The 17,489-nt window shown below is 36.4% G+C and overlaps 1 protein-coding gene across 3 annotated transcripts in view; it reads left to right on the top strand.

Annotated features, from left to right (window-relative positions):
- Positions 1-1,597: 1,597 nt before the first annotated feature.
- The window catches only part of Nos (Nitric oxide synthase), a 288,786-nt gene continuing 272,894 nt past the window's right edge, over positions 1,598-17,489 (top strand). For 2 of the 3 annotated variants that reach the window (XM_065220709.1, XM_065220707.1), the window contains exon 1: positions 1,604-2,380. The gene's annotated coding sequence lies outside the window, so the exon portion shown is untranslated. Of the gene's footprint in view, positions 2,381-17,489 lie in introns of all 3 variants that reach the window. The other variant, XM_065220708.1, reaches the window with a different exon arrangement.

The raw sequence follows: 17,489 nt of genomic DNA, 5'->3' as shown, positions 1-17,489 counted from the left end.
TTTTTTTTAAATGAATTTTCTGCAAAAGAATACTCTTGGAATTCATTTTTCAATCATTTTGATATAGTTGTTTAACCCCCCTGACGAGAATAGGTTAAGGTATTGCCGAAGCCGACATTTTCTTGAAATTAACTTCAGAACTGCATCTGAAGTTTGCTTTGTTTTTATAGGGTAGAGCACTACTTCGTCGTAATCGCCCATTTCCGTTCTATAGATCAGAAAAGATCAATAATATCAATGATTTCACCGTGCACAAATCAATAATAGGTTTGTTCCTATGCGTTAGTTCATTAGCTACAACATAAATCCTGTTAGAGTGTATTGTGCATTGAATATTTACGCTCATTGTTCTCAAAGCAAAAGAAGCGCTCCTAGCGAATCCCCTTTTTCTACGATTATCCGTAGGACGAAGAAAATCTAAAGGCGGTTCAATGCGTTAGGACGAAATTGAAACTCGTAGAACGAATTTAGAATCAAGAAGCAGTATTAGATTTAAAAAAATATACCAACAATTTGTGACTCTTTATCAAATCCAACGGTACGTTATGTTGTGGAAATGTGTATAAATGTAGAAGTCATCTTTGACAGAAATATTCCTTTTTTAACTCGTTCAGAAAAGAGAGGTAAAGCGCAGGTTGTGCTTAGTAGGACGGAAATTAGATCCAAACCCCTAGTTTTTGTTCAGAATTTTCCAAAGAATGTCCGTAAAATTCTCCTTAGCTTTTCCTAAGTATTGAGCCAAATTCCTTTCAAATTATCAGATTCATGATCTCAGAAATTTAAAAAAAAAATCCTAGATCAATCTTCACTATTCAATATGTGGTTTTCATTACCAAAGTAGCCCAATCACGTTGGATCTAATGGCATTAGAAAAACTTGATGTTTGAAGGTTCAGAGCCCTTGAAAAAGTACCGGCGCGTTTTGATTTCGTCCTATGGAAGCTTGACCACACTTTCCATCGAGGAACTCATGCAATCATACTTATAAAGCTGATAATATTTATTGCACACCACAAATCTCAGCTACGATGTCAACGGATTTTCGCAGAAAAGATGTGATAAAATGGCAATATTATTTACCAATGCACTTCCATCGCAAACTGTTATACAAAATTGCAGTAGAAGAGCACTCAGTCCGGGTCCTACTCGCTCGGCCGGCGCACGTTCGGCTTTTTGTTATGAATCAGCACGGTAAGGCAAACATCGCCACCCGTGTTCGGTGAGTACCCAAAACAAATGGTAACTCCCGGCACGAATGGCTAACGAATCACCGCCCGATAAGCAACAGGAACCTTCTCGCAGCTCAGCATGTAACTGCTTCGTGCTGAGTGGGTTGGTTGGTTGGGTGGGTTGGTGGGTGGCTTCAGAACGGGGAAATTTTATGCTGCTGACTGTTGCTCCTGCCAGTCTGATGCTGTGCGTATGTTCTTTTGGTTTGCTTGCACCCAGCATTGATTGTAGTCCTAGTAGTCTTTCGACCCGAACAACGACGGTGCTTCCCGAGTAGAAGTGAACGCGCGTGGCGTGGGCACACAAGAATCGAGTAAAATAGTCCAATCTTGGGTTAATTTGGCCAGTAGCCTTGTGCAAGCGGTAGCGTTCACATCGCGACTTGGAAGAAGAAAGCGGGAAAAGTTCTTGTACTTACAGTGGTTCTTTGGTGAGTGAAAGTGTTGCTTTTTTCAAGTGAAATTAATCTTGAGAAAAGTGTTGGGATCCGGTAAGAAGTCCGGTCGTTTGAAGAACATCAATATTTTTAAAGAGTGATAGTTTGAAACTGTAGAGTTTTGGGGTTTTTTGAGTTTTGTGAATCAAAAGTTCAGTGAGGAAAATTTAAATTTAAAGACATTTCAGAAGGGAGTCATAATTTGGAAGATCCACAGAAACTCTTGAAAGTTATTACAGTCTTGTAGATTTTCAAGAGCAAGAAATAACGTCATCGAAATATTTCCCAGAAGTGAGCCAGTTGGTGTGAAAAAAAATCATTGAATCGTAACGACCTGAGGAGAAGTGGCTCCTTGAAAGAAGACAAAAGTACAATTAATGAGTTAACTTTGGTGCTTGCAGCAGAGAAGTTGTCTCTTGAGTGGTACGTGTTTGGTGTGGTGATATCTGCCCAGTTTCTGGCGGTGCGAAAGAAATTTACGCTTCGGCCCAAGTGGTGAACCGTGTAGTTTTCCTGCTGTTGATTTGATCTGAGAGAAGAAGAAAGGGTGACAATTTGTTGACAATTACGGCAACGACGACGGCGGCGGCGATGAATGTGTTGCTGCTGTTGCTGAATTCAGTGATTTTGGTGACCATCGACTTTCTGTAAATGTTCGTGAAACTTTGTGGTGAGTTTTCTTCATTTGACCAAGAAATTGACGGAACTTGTGAAGGTTGGTACTCATTCGGCTCTGGGAGAAAGTAATTTTTGGTTCTAATTTTGGACAATTTTTTAGAGTTCAGTAATGGATAAGGAAAAAATGAAGAAAATATGCTTGTCGTTAATAAAAAGACAAATACACAGGGTAAAATTAATATATGTTAAAGGGAGGATCTTATAAATCTGTTTTCAAAAATCACCACTCGTGTGACATTTTCTAGATGCTAAAATCTCTCCGATTAAATGAAGCATTATTTTTTCACACCATTATAAAGAGTTAAAAAAACAAATGATCGGAAAATCCGAACTGAATCCTTAAATCCACCGCCACACAGTGAACAAAACCTCTAAAAATTCTGATTTTATTTTCGTTATTTTATTTTTTTCTAAGTTTCCCACACATTGAATAAAGTTTTCCCAAAGTTTCGTGATTATTGCATAAGATTTCGATTTTTGACAACAATTTGGACGTTGCTAAGTCAGCTGATTTTGAAGATTTGTCTGTTCAAAAACTAAAAAATGTATGGCTCACTTAAATTAACTGTTACACAGTAAACTTTGAACTAATTTGTTTATAAAAGGTTTCATTTTGAAGGGGAGTAAAAAACGAATATTTTCATGCAATTTAACTTGCCCAGGTTACCATAAACTATTTAAATTTATTTAAAATTATTTATGATACATTTTTAGTGCTATGAAAAACCAATATTCTTTTTGTAAATGCATACTGCACAACATTCTGAAACAGTTCGGAAAGGTCACATGCTGTAGATTATATGGGAAATCATCTCTATTTTTCGAATTGATGGGTCCCAGTTTGCTTCTCGTTGCCCCAAGGGGCCAAACTTTATGTTTTCCAACTTTCGGTACCTAAGCTATTCAGTCTAAAAATTAGATATTGCTCCCATTTCATCTTTTCTGAACCGATTTTGATGAAACAGCATCCAATCTGGGAAATTGATTCTTATTTTAGATTTCTTCAAGTATGGGAAAATTTTGTTTTATTTAAAAAAAATTCAAAATTTCTTGTATTCTTAAACAATAATTTTGGTCCCATGTATTTATTAAATACGTTTAATACTCAGCAAGAATTGTGCTCAACTATTACAAGATTTAAAATTTGAACCAATTCCTCGATTCAAAGCTGTGAAAATGAAATGGGATTACAATCTATTTTTGTAAGCTGAAAAGTTTAGATGCTTGTGTAAACAAAATATAACCGATAGGGAAGAGCATGGTGATCAGCATGTATATCAAAAATAAGCAATTATTATGTTCAAAGGGCTGGAAAGAGCTGCATTAATTTAGTAGCTAAGACGAATTATTGAGAGTTGTTTGGTGCATTGTTTTTACTAAAACGTTTTTCATGGACGGTACCTTTTTAGATTTGCTTAAGGTGATTTCGATAGAACTGATTTTATTTTAAATAACTCCAATGTTTTTTTTAATATTGTGTAACAACATCATTATCATCTTCACTTTTAACTAAACAATCCAGAACTTTTCGATTATGGATTGTTCACAAACTACATTTAAATTTTAAGAAAGATGCAAGAATTTTTACCCTTCTACCGGATCATGGATAATCATTAATACGAATCTTTAAACGAATACAGGACCATATACACTCGAACATCCTCTATCTTACATTCCTCACGTGGTATATGGACGGCAACTAACGATTAAAATAGCATGCCTTAATCCGTTTTCTTTTTAAAGTTCTGTCTGGTTATACTCAATACTCTAGTAAAACATCTCAGAAATGGTTAGTATAAGTTGTAGCAAAACAAAACTGATTATTTATTATTTCTTCCGTTATGTTTGTGATATCCTGAATATTGTATCCTAAATAAACAAAAATATGTTATGAATTTATATAGCTTAACAAATAATCAATCAATGGGTTTGTTGGTATCAGAAAGATGCAATCACTCTTTAGAGGGATTAGTTCACATTTTTTATGACTTCCGATGTCAAAAATGGAATCAGCATCCCAAAATTTACAATATATGTGATTTTCAGCCAAGTTTTGTCCGACTGTGCACCAGGTCTTCAGAAGTGCTGATACTGAAACGGGCGTGATACTAGCTCGGTAAAATCTCCAACAGCCGATTTCCTCGGCATTTACTTTTGCTGATATCTCTGCAAAACTTCTATTTGTTTGCTGATATCTCAGCAAAATATTATTTGTTAGCTGAGTCTCGGCAATTGTTTTACTTAATCTCACCAAAATAAATTGCAGAACTACACGGTTGTTGGAATCTCGGCGAAAAAAAAGTGTGTATCTGGCAATTATTTTTGCAATGAATGTGGCTGGCAGTTAAGGCCAAAGAAGAAAAATTTAAATTTAACTATGTTAATATGTCATGTTTATGTTGATATGTATATATCATATGTAATAAACACTTAAAAAGAGACCCTGAGTTCGGTAAAAAAAAAATACCATCTTAGATCGGTAATGCTAAAAATTACAGATGTTTCGGTATTTTCTCACCTTTTTGCTGAAAACTGTATATGAAATGACCGAATTTCGGTAATTTCATTTTAATTTAACGAAAACGGTAAACATTCTTACGGGCAGATCTGTAAATCAGCTTCATCACTGAATTCGGTGAAATATTTTACTGAAGTTTCGGAAAACCGGCGTTCGGCGGCGTTTTTCGTGAGTAATTAATTTGCGTTATCTAAATAAATACCGATTACAGATGGCCGATGTTGTTGCTTGTTTTTTGTTTCTTTCGGTCCAAGTTCAATTTTCGTTAGCGACGATCTGAAAACAGCATTTCAACAGCATCTTCATCCAATGCTTCCCTGTTTTCAGTGTAACGCCAAATACTTCATTGGTGGAGCAATTTGCAACACTAACGCATTGATCACGACTGCAGCTAAATTTTTGCATGGGTTGCAGTGAACGCCACCTTGAAACAATATTAAAGCAAATTACAGTTGAGTCGGTTACCTTTTTAAAAAATTACAGATCTGTCGGTTATTTTCGATTTGCATATCGTCCTTAAAATTACAGTTCTCCAGTAAAGTCGACTACAAATCAAGCAATACACATCAGTAAACGTTACCGATCGTTCGGTAAATTTGACAGGTAATTTTGCTTATGGTTTCTGAGTTAAAAACCAACTCAAAAGTGTTCTAAATTGATTGATGAGCGTTTTTGCAGAATAATTGTGGACGTTTTACGTCGATTTTTCCTTTTAATTCTATTTTGTATCACTTTCACTTTCACTAATTCACTTTCACACTTTAATTTCACTATCACTTTGAACTATAACAGATACGTATTTCGTATACTACTTGCAAACATCTTCAGTGTCTGATGAATTAGTGAAAGTGAAAGTGATACAAAAGTAGTAGAATTAAATGGAAATTTAATAATTAATTAATTAATTTAAATTAATATCTTCATTTATTTTAGATAAAAACCAGCATCTACAATATTTATCTGTACCCGAGGAAAAACTTTAGAATTTGACATCAGCCTCGAAATGATTTCAAAGTACCGGATTACTGAATTGTTTAAAAATACAGTATCCGAAAAAGATCTATTAGTCCCAGAATTTTAAAAACTATTCAATGTCAGACGAGTATATTTGTACGAGACATTGATGAAGTCTGGGTTGTAAATTTAACATGAAAGTAGTCCTAGAATTTTAGATTATAATATTTATTGTAGTTTTGGCGCCTAGCAACTCCCTTCGCTTGATAGTTTGAACAATTGTGATCCTCAAATGAATTTATATTAAAAACCAACTTTCAAGTTTTTGAAAATAAAAACATATGTTTTTCGGTAAAGTTTTAGCTAAGTTAATGTCAGTAACTTTGAAGAAAGCACATTTTTTTCTATCTCTTAAAGTCTTATTTTAGAGAAAATTTTCAGACCGAAATCTTAATAATATAATTTTCCAGCCTTAAATATTTAACGACTTCTGTTTAAAAAGTAATATAATATATAACGATAGTAACCTTTTTTTTCATTGAAAATCATTTATGATAATCGATTTTCATGATATTCATGGTCTCGGAACCAAAGGCTGTTATATATTTTGCCTTGAAAATTGTCAAAAATTAGCAACGTATGGTTTTTCGTTTCAAAGCTACACTTTTTCAAAATTATTTGAATAATGAAGTTTATGAGTTAAAACTAAAAATTGTAGCTCTGAAACAATGTTTTTCAATTTTAAAGCACAATTAAAGTCCATATTCATATTTTTCTCAAAAATTAGGTTTAATATTCTTTCATTTGATCTTTTGATTCAAAAAATTGGTGCAGTGGTTCAAAATTAAATTTAGGGAAATGTGAAATGGCGAAATACAAAAATATAGGTCTAATATGTTTCGATAAGAAACAAAATTACCAATTGTTACAGAATTTTAAGATCCACTTTAAGTTTTTTTTTCTATGGAGTTTGTATATATATACCCAGAGGACTTAACTGATATTTGGAGATCATTTAAACATTCCCTGACCAACCAGGAACCATATCTAAGAGGTATCGTTTGAATTTTTGAATAGTTGGAGATCTTCCAAATAAACTTCATCAACTTGGAGTCTTAATAAAATATTCAGAGTAGTTTACTGAAATCTGCAATCAACTGTGATATTTTTTGACCAACCTGCCGTCTGGAGGAAATTTCCGAGATATCAAATTTGATGTTTTGAATAGTTGCAAAGTTTAAACTAAAATATTGAAAAATACGCACAAGTCTTTATTGGTAATTCGTGAATATCAGCTCAGTTCTCTAAAATTCTAAGAAATTGTTGAACTCTATCGAAGGCTCCTGTATTTAACTTAATTTCACGAACTTAAACGAAGCTTCTTGAATTCCTTTCCAATCCATTGAGCTTATCTAATGTTCTCTGAGCCTTTACAAAGTTCCGTCAACTTTTTTCTTGAATTGTTTTCCGTCAATCATGCTTTCCGTACTAAGTACAAAAGCTACGGACGCCAGGGAGGCAGCTCCCACACATTGACCCTTCCTATCCTATCGATCCATTATCTCATGGACCGGGGACCAACTGCTTTACTCCCCTTTCGAAAAGACGCTTAACCTTTTTAAGAATATATTCTGGGCAGTTTCCTTAAATTAAATGAAGTCCCCAAAACTTCCAGGAGCTTTTGTGTTGCAAGTCTCTGACCAACTGCTATGAAGTTCCCTAAATTGATACGAAATGAGTGAAGTTTTATCGACTTATCCGCATCACCATCTAATTTATCCGCAAATCTGCATACATACCCTTATCAATGAAATTAAAAATCCATTCAATCTTTTTTTATCCCATCAACCCTTTTGCAATATGGAAAATCGGTAGAAGACAATGAACAAAAAGTTTGGTTTTCCCATAGTAATTTCCATATAAACTTCGAATAGTTTGTGCCAAGTCAGTTTCTTTCCAAATGAGTTTAAATTTTGGGAGGCTAATCAGGACCTGATTTGAAACCGTTTGAGCACTGTGGAACGAAAATTTCAAATTTTGCATCAGTCTAGTGGATACTGTATGACAGAATTTGCTCACTAGATGGCACTGAAACAAAAATGATCTAGTTGCGTCATCTTAAATACACATTACATAGCGCTACAGATCCTGCTCATATGAATAGTTCCCGTCTTCAGCAAATTTGTTCAGATAGACAAGATATATCTTATAAAAAAAAACAGAGTTTAGTTCAGAGTTCACTCACCAGGTGGCACTCTTGTAACATTAATTCTCAATTGTTTGCCCTAATTTAAGATCTTAACTAAATACAAGGTTCCCGTCTGCGGCAAAATTGTTCAGATGGACAAGACCTATTTTATGGTAAAGAGTTCATTTCAGCATTCAATAGCCAGGTGGCGCTAGTGTGACATAAATTTTGAATTGTCTGCCCTAATTTAACATGTTGACTAGATACAAGGTCAGCGTCCTCGGCAAAACTGGTCGAATGAACAAGACCTTGTTTATTTTAAAGAGTTCAGCTCATAATTCACTCACCAGGCGGTGCTAGTGGGACATTCATGTAACATTATTTTTTATCTAACTTATCATATGGACTTGATATAAGGTTTCCGTCCTCGGAAAATTTCTTCAGAGGTACAAAACCTATCCTAATGTAAAGAATTCAGCTCACAATTTACTCACCAGATAGCACTAGTGGGACATTCATTTTGAAAAAAATAAACAGAAAGGACATTAAATTTACTTCACAAAACATTTGAAATCTCAAAAATCCGTTGAACCTTCGCTGAAATATACCTATTGGAATTTGGGAACAGGCAACGTAATTTTTTTGTTGGACAGACGAAGGGCTAATAAAAGTAAACTAAACTTACTTACTTACATCACGTTCGATTATGGCGAGCAATTCGGAAGAAGCAACATGGAAGTACTCGGCCTAAAATGCCCACCGGTAGTAGTGGTGGAATCGATTCTCATCCGCCAAGGATTTGGGAGTAAGAGTTTCGAGTAGCTACAAAGATCAACTAATAAAACAGGGTTCTAGTTCATCATCGGTGAAACACTCAAAACTTGAAGCGATCGTATTACTGTGGGGACAGGAACGATGATGATCCATCGAGCCCCGGCAGCAGTCGAAACAACTGTTTTTGGTAGGGGTGGAAGCCATCGTAAATGCATTGGTGATGGCAGCCTATACGAAGATAGCCAAGCCTATGCTATGTGGTATGTAGTTCCAGAGTCAGCAGTCTCGACCAATAAAAAAAACTTCTGGAGCTGTACTTCCCTTACATATGTAGATAATTGACCGTGTGATTGGCGATAATTTCCCAGGAAAATCATCATAAATTTTAACCCCAAAAGATCCGGGAAGGGAGAAATCGAACCCACCCACCCCCAGCATGGTATATATTTGTTTAATTTGATCGTTTAAGTAGTTACAAATCGATCCTGTAGTATGAAGAAAATAATGGTTACTGTTGCATTGACATTGACATTGACATTTTCCGGCCTGGTTCCTGTTGTGGATAGATTGGCGATACTCTTGGTAGGGTTGCGTCATTTTAATAGCCAATAGCTACAACCCTTGCCAACGTATGACAATTCGCCGTTGCGGAAAGTTTAAACGAAGCATCATCAGCTGGTCTACGTGGAAAATTCAAAATATACATCCACTCGGTTTAATCTTCTGATACTGGCAACCATCTTGATTGCTAGGACCACACTGATGGGTTGCATCGTCTGTTCTGGTAGTGGCAGTTGTCGATCAACGGTTTCAGGTTTTGCTTGAAATAATTTTCCTCCCAGAGTATCATCGCTATACATTATCACACCAGACATGGAAGTATTTCCACCCATCGTTTGGCTCACTTACACATGTGATTCTCTTTATGAGTAGGGTTAACTGCCCCATTTCTGGCCGCACTTAGTCTTTCTTAATCTAATGTAGTTTAGCAACAAATGGAATGTATTACTGTTGGCTTCCAAATTTATTTACCTTTCCTTACGTACCGTATAAATAGAAACCAATCGTTGAGATATTGTCAAAAGTCTTACACTGCTTCTTGACGCCAAACTCGGCCTACGGATTCTTAACTCGGCCTAACGCATTGAAACGCCTTTGAAACGCCAATGAATTCACTTCGTCTTCGCCTATCGGATGAAGATAAAGATTGATTCGGTCGGAGCGCATCATTTGTATTTGAGAATATTGGATGCAAACATTCATATCACGCGTTCCTATTGACTTTGTTCGGTAGCGTTTGAACTAAAGTATTGTGCCAAACGCATAATTTACCTGTTAACGCCGAAATTATGGATTTATTTGATGTTTTCTGCTTTATAGGCCCAAAATGGGCGCTTAGGCCGAAGTAGTTCTTTACCCTACTTGCTTTTACTGTACAAGTAGCGAGAATCTTTCAGTAGTTGAATGGGTCTTCCGGAATTTCATCTGCAAAGAGAATTAATTTGTTTTCAGACAATCCTGTAAATCAAACCGTGTGACAGAACTTATCATGCTGACGTCTTGCGATACATTTTGATTGTACGAAACTTCGCACTACCCATATCGATACGATCAGTCTTCTCGTAGTTGTGTTCTGCAGTTTACCAAAGCCTAGGAACTGAATGCGCTTTATCAAAAAAATCACACCAAAATCAGAGATGTCCCATTTTTTAATTACTCGATTAACAACTAATCGATTATTTGTTTTGTTTGTTGTGATGTCATTTTTCTATCAATGAGAGTGCAGCATATGTTTGAAACGATGGGTATGATCCTCTGCATAAGTTAATGCTTATATCGGCATGATATAACCGATTGCAAATATTTTACTTTTCCATTCGTTAATCGATTAATCGAATGAAAATCGGCCATGAATGTGAAACGTCATTTCAAATATAAGGACCATACATAAATAATGATACAATTTGAAAGGGATCGGGGCATCACAAATTACGTCCCTATGGTAACTGAAATAAACACGAGTTCTGACTGGTTGGTAGAACTGTTCGGATTCGTTTTTGCTGATCGTTATCGGTTTCACTCACCCAATTGGCGAATCAAAGCAAAAACAAATACTGGTCATGCGACACCTATTTTCAAGATCCACATGTACAAAAATGATTATGTACTAAAAAAATGTCATGCATTTTGACAGACATCAAAACGTCATTACCATTTTCGCCCACTCGCCATCTGTGAGTCAAGCGTCTCTTTGATTCTTCAATTAGTGCAGATTCATTTCGTAATCTTTACCCATGTTAGCGTGTTCACTAACCGGATCATTTCCGGTTCCATTTTTCATGCTCTTCCGGGTCCGTCTCTTAAATCGGGAGGTTTCTTATTTTCGTTCATTCTCCATCTTTGCCGGGAAAAGATTGACTCTGCAATCGTTGTGGTTGATGGCTGATGATGGTGCATCACTGACATCTTATGTTGATTGTGGGACTGATCCGATAGGATTGAATCATTTGTTTGAATACTGCAAAAAACAAATGTTAGAGAAATCTCGCGTCAATTTTCAAATAGACCTATCTGAATTGATTGATTCTCTTTATCGACTCTCTCTTCGTAAATAACTCGGCTGCAAAAACGTTACCTGTCGTGTTTGTCGTATTAGATGTTAGATTGTTGCTTCTTCCAGCGATCTGTGTGTCGAAAATATCCGGAAATATATTAACACGGCCGTGGCAATCCAAAGAGATAGTCGATGAAGAGAATCGATACCTATTGAAAAGGACATATTAAGTGACGCGAGAAATATTTTTTTATGGAATTTACATATGTTTCGTACACCTTTTATTGTATGAAACTATAAATGCAATAGATGTAGTGTGAATCCATATAAGATACCTACACTGAGGCAAAATAACGTAAGAATTCCACTTATGAATTTGAGCCACAAGAAATCGATATGAATTTAACTGATTTGCCTTATGAAAAATAATGTGACCAAAAAATTATAAAATGGAGCAGACTGGAACCGAAACATGGACATTGAGCTTGCGCCCGTGTGCTGACCATTCGTCTTTCAACGCTTGGGATGTTAGATGAAAATCCTTCATGAGACACGCTTATGAAATTCATATGTGTTGTTCATAAGTTGAGCCTTATGAAATTATTAAGTTTAATGGCCTCAGTGAATGAAAGTGGATGGTTCATACGATGCAGCTTATGAAAATAGAAGGGATAGTTTCCTCAGTGTATTATTGTCGCCAGGTTAATTTCTATGGGCTATGCTTGTTTGTATCTCCATCCCGTGGCATTCGACTACTGGTAAACTTCCCACAATCCATACGGAATAAACTTCTGAATTTTATCCATCGCGGAAAATCCCCACTCGTTTAATTTTAAGCTAAAGTTGGCTTAAAAAACGCAATTTTTTGCAAGCTTATATACAAAATTGCTGATTTATGCGATATCGTGCTTAAATGTAAATATCGTGTAAATTTATGCCCAACCCAGCGTTAACGGCTTGTGCGCTAGATATAGCATAAATTTACACGATTTATCAAAAGGTGTATTTCAGTGAATTCATTCCAAAAAACCAAACCACATAACCCATTAGGCTTGATCTATGTAAAAATGCAATTTCTGGGTTTCACGGTTCATGGCGCACTGAAGATCGAAACTACACTAACCTGTGCGCAGTCAATCCATTTTTTTACAAAGCGAACGTATTGCTGAAACGTTTTTGAGTTAAATATATGACCAAGGATTTTTCCCAGCCTGCTTGTGGAACGATTCAATTAGGTTATATATGATTTGAAATAATTTCCGCAAATTAATCTGACAGAATTTTCATCCATTTAGCGAAAAGAACTAGGTGATTTGCGTTATTGGCATTTTGCATTTGACACTTTCAAAATGTACACACTAAGATTTTTTGCCGAGATTGGTACCACCGAGCAGCTCGGCATTTTATTTTGCTGGATCTCATTGAAAAACTTATGAACTTGTCGTCGTGAGAAATAATTCAGCACTCCAGCCCAAAACATATCCGAGTTAAATAGCTTGGAACTAACTAGATAACATTCAATGTGCATATTGTAGCACTAAATGGATGCATTATAGTAATGCATAATTTATCATTTCAGTAAATCAAAGGATGTGTGGTTTTAAATTCATTACGTTCCTGTTATGCTCGGATGATCTCAAACATGTGCTAAGTTTGATTTGTTTTTTTCGACATTGCGCGCTGAAGAATGACAAATCATTGACCTACACTCACTTTGTAGCAACACGGTGTTTTTTTTCTTTGATCCGGAAGTTTTTGCCAAAATAACCTACAGTGTAGCTTGGTTGACGATGATTAAATTCTGCCAAATTGCACTGAATTTGCGTCGTTGATAATTTGGCACGTTTTTGGTACAAAGCAAAGTCATTCACGACGTTACATGCATGGCTGGAGAAGGAACTCTTTTATATTCCACAATTTTGCACCTAAAATCGAATCAAAACACGGCGTAATTCAATTTTGCGCGTCAATCTTGATTTGATGACCCGAACACCATCAACGGTGCACAGCTTTCTTTTAAAGATGACACCCCTCGGGTGAAAACTGCAACACTCTGTGTTTTCCCTATAAAGTTTCCATTAACCCATTTCGGGGAAAGTTTTTTCCTCCTCCCTGTGAAGCCGTTGCTGATTTGTTTATCGTTTCAATTCCCCGAAGGCAACTCAACGCTTTTCTATGTTGCTCGTTTCGTACTGGGTACTTCCTCTAGAACATGTATAGTTGGTTGATAGCTGTGTACAAGCTTTTTTAGTTCGCAGGCCGGAAAATGTAGATTTTGGCGGGCAAACAAGAAACCAGAACATGTGTACACAAATTTGATTGCAAAACTTTGCACTTTACTCCGAGGCACACGATTGATCCGAGATGAATTGATTCGAGGAAGAATTGAAAAACGAGCAAATGGATGGATTGCCTTAAATGGAGTCCAGATTCCAGCAGGTCACGGCGGGCTGCCAAGAGGCTAGGAGATGCGAAATGGAAGCGCGGATAATTTACTTTGCAGTGTAAAGAGACGAAAACGTGAAGATCGATCAGGCGAAGATTTAATTTTAGCTTTCTTTCGATTACTTTTCATTGGTTCTGTTCTGTTTGTCAGTTTGGGGTGTTTGCCAGCAATTCGAACTTTGGATTGAATGAAGTTGATGGGGCCTGCCTACGTTTCGGTTGGTGGGTGAGAGATCTGTTATTTATTAGGGGTGTGAAATGAAAACGGTAGCTTTTCGTGGGAATTGAACTCGGGCAATGGTTGGTGGAGAACGGTTCTGTTGTGGGAGTTTTAAGGAAGGACGACGATGACGACGCCGACTACGGTATGGTGGCTTTCGGATCAACGTGGATGAGGGAATTACGGGTAGATTAACGGTAAACATCAATATTCATGGGATATGGTAATGATTCATGGTGCTTTGAAGAAGGACCACCATCGGTTAGAGATACTTCTCGGAAGGATTGATGTAATGGATTGGAAAACAATGCTTGTGGAGTAGTAAGGTATAAACAGCAAATTGGATTTAATGTTGCAATGGATCAATTTATTTAGTATCAATCTTACGATAATGTTTGGCTGGATGTTTATGGGTTAGATGATTTGTTTGTACAGGCTTAATTGAATATACTTTACAGAGCCATTTTCATTATATACTAAAAATCTTAAAACTATAGTTAAGAGAATTGGACCGAATACTCGCGGCCGTCTAGAGGTAAGTGTAGATTTACAATCCTATCGATGGGGAGAGACAGGAGGTGATTTTAAATATGATGATGATGATGATGGTCCCACCTCTTAGCCCTTCAAAGGTTTGAGCTGGACGATTTATCTCTAAGACAATTAAATAATTAATTAATTTATCTTTATTAGGGAGGCTTTCAGCCTTGGGCTGGTTCGCCTCCATACAATTAAATATGACATTTAATCAGGTTAGCAAACATAATTGAACTGATTACAGTTACAGATATAAATTCCCTCTAGAGTTTACAGTTGCGTCATAGCGATATAAATGTGGAAAAGCTCAGGCGTCCACCTCTTACTTCGCGTTTTTCTCCACCTAAAATATTCATAAGTATTCAATCTTGATTTGATGACCCGAACACCATCAACGGTGCACAGCTTTCTTTTAAAGATGACACCCCTCGGGTGAAAACTGCAACACTCTGTGTTTTCCCTATAAAGTTTCCATTAACCCATTTCGGGGAAAGTTTTTTCCTCCTCCCTGTGAAGCCGTTGCTGATTTGTTTATCGTTTCAATTCCCCGAAGGCAACTCAACGCTCTAGAATGCAAATTATTTCGGGTGGAAATGGAGAATTATCGCTTCTCTCACTTGACTTCATTTTTTGTTGACATGCCATCTTCGCGAGTAATGTATGGTATGTGCGTTTCTGACATTTGCTTCCAAAAACAAAACTAATCAAATTCAATGGATGAAAACAGCGGTGCCAATTCAAATGATAATCATCTTGATTTAAAGATTCAAAACGCAAATAATTTGAAAATCAATGATAAATCACTTCGATTCGTAGTGCCGCATGACAGAGTGAGTCAAGTGCAAGAGCATTTGGATTAGATGTGACAACTTTTTACCGTGTACGTCTCATTGTTATGAAAACTGACGATATGCCCGAACTTTGTTTTTCCAAGTAGAATCCTAACGTTGTTTCAGGAGCCAGTCCTCTAAAAGGCAGAGGGCTTCCTTTACTGGTACACTCGGAAAAAGTGCTGTGACATCAACTTCCCGAATCTCTCCTGATGCCTGAAGTTGATTTGAGAATTCCTGTGTGCTGTTAAATGAGCGAGTGGTAAAGGGGTTAGGCATATTCTGAAATTCCTTTACTAGCCATTTGGCAAGCTTATGAGTGGGGAATCTTTCAACCGAGATAATCTACGTCATTTCGTTTCCTGGTTTGTGAATCTTTTGGTAAACCTTTGAACCTAGGTATAATGGGGTTTGAAACTTTCAATTGACTCGTAGTGTTGCCAATAAACACCTTGTACTCTTTCAAAGTTTTATCCACATGTTTAACCATAGATGGGAGGGGGTCTATTCTCAAATGCCTGTATGGGCCATTAGTAAATTACTGCTTACTGGCACTGTTGAAGTCTGCAAGTAGTAGACGAAATACGGGTATCTGTCAGAAGATAAGCAATTATAACGATAATTTTTTAAATTGGAATGTACCATCTGTTCTCTGTTTATTGCAGATGCCAATACTCAGCATGTGAATAAATGAGGTTGAGTAATTCTTCGTTTATCAATTTGCAACTAATTCGGCCTCAAAGCCTAGTCAGTAGGTATGGTATTACTAAGCCGAAGGTGGCGGTTTCGATTCCCGATCTCGTCGAGATAATGTTTCGGGTAGGGCATTTTCTCGACTTTCCTGGGCATAGTATATTATTGTGCTTGCCACACAATATAAAAATTCATGCGTTGGTTGGTATAGAAAGCTCTCAATTAATAACTGTGGAAGTGCATCTAGAACACTAAGGTGAGAGCTGGTAAAATGCTTACTACAGAAGTCTCAAAAAGCCTAGAAGAAGAAGTAATATACGGCCAAACGGCATTTAGTCGAACGGCTTTCGGCCAATCATTGGGTCAAATGGCTTTTGGTCAAATGGCATTTGTCTTGGAGGAATAAACAATCAAAACTGTTACAAAATTTGTTCAAAATCATACACATGCTAGTAAACGGTTCTTTAGCATACACTGAAAATGAAACTAACTCAGAGAGTAAGTAACTTTTTCTCAGTTGTGAGTCACTTTTACTCATTCGTATGGAGAAATTTCTAAAAGCGTAGTTCACTCACCGCATGAGTGTCCTACGCTCTTTGAATTTTCTCCATACAAATGAGCAATGCTGAGTCACGTTATTGTTATCCAAGCAGTTTAAGACGAAGATGATTGTTCACTTGAACGGCTCCATGGAATTGTTTGCTCAAGTAATTTATCCCAAGTAACATTTATGAAGTAACACAAAGCTACTATAAAACAACATTCATAAAACCCTGGTCAAGGCTACTTTGCCATTGATGCATCCACCAAAACCTCATTAAGACTAGAATCTGTCTAGTTGGCCCATCCTGGAGAAGGTTCTGAAGGGTATATTTTCGAAGCTCTTCAAGATTGAATTACTGCAAAAAGGTTGTATGACGAACGTATTGAGAACCATTTGAAACCCGCATTTAAGCTACAATAAAAGCTGTTTGGCAACAATAAAGACCTTTTTCAAGCCATTTTGCCTAGCTGCTTGCTGAATCCACTAGAAAAATTTCAGTATTCAAAAATACCATCCGATCTTAACAATGTAATTGAAATATAAACTGATCATTTAAAAAGCCTATTCAATTTCTAAAATTATTAAAATTGTTCTCATAAAGTGGCCAAGTTGTAGGTGCCATATTAAATCTTATGTGAAATGTACTTGAAAACATCGAAAAAAATAAGTCCGCCCTCGGAAAACGTTGATCTCACTTATTATTTTTAATCGAGAAGAAACATTAATTATTCTTCAGATTGATCGTTAAGCGCAGCTGAGATATGTTTTATGATTATAAATTGACCAAAATAAAGTTATATCCATGGAAATACACATTGAAAACGAAGTTTGTAAAAATCAAACTAAATAATTGTAACATGACGGTGGCTTAAAAGTTGGTTCGCATGGG

This window comes from Ochlerotatus camptorhynchus, unplaced genomic scaffold (assembly GCF_037179485.1).
Source record: "Ochlerotatus camptorhynchus isolate MF236.1 unplaced genomic scaffold, CSIRO-AGI_Acam_v1.1 ptg000131l, whole genome shotgun sequence".
Classification (NCBI taxonomy): domain Eukaryota; kingdom Metazoa; phylum Arthropoda; class Insecta; order Diptera; family Culicidae; genus Ochlerotatus; species Ochlerotatus camptorhynchus.
The sequence above is the reverse complement of the archived record's forward strand: the minus strand, read 5'-3'. Positions and strand labels throughout refer to the sequence as shown.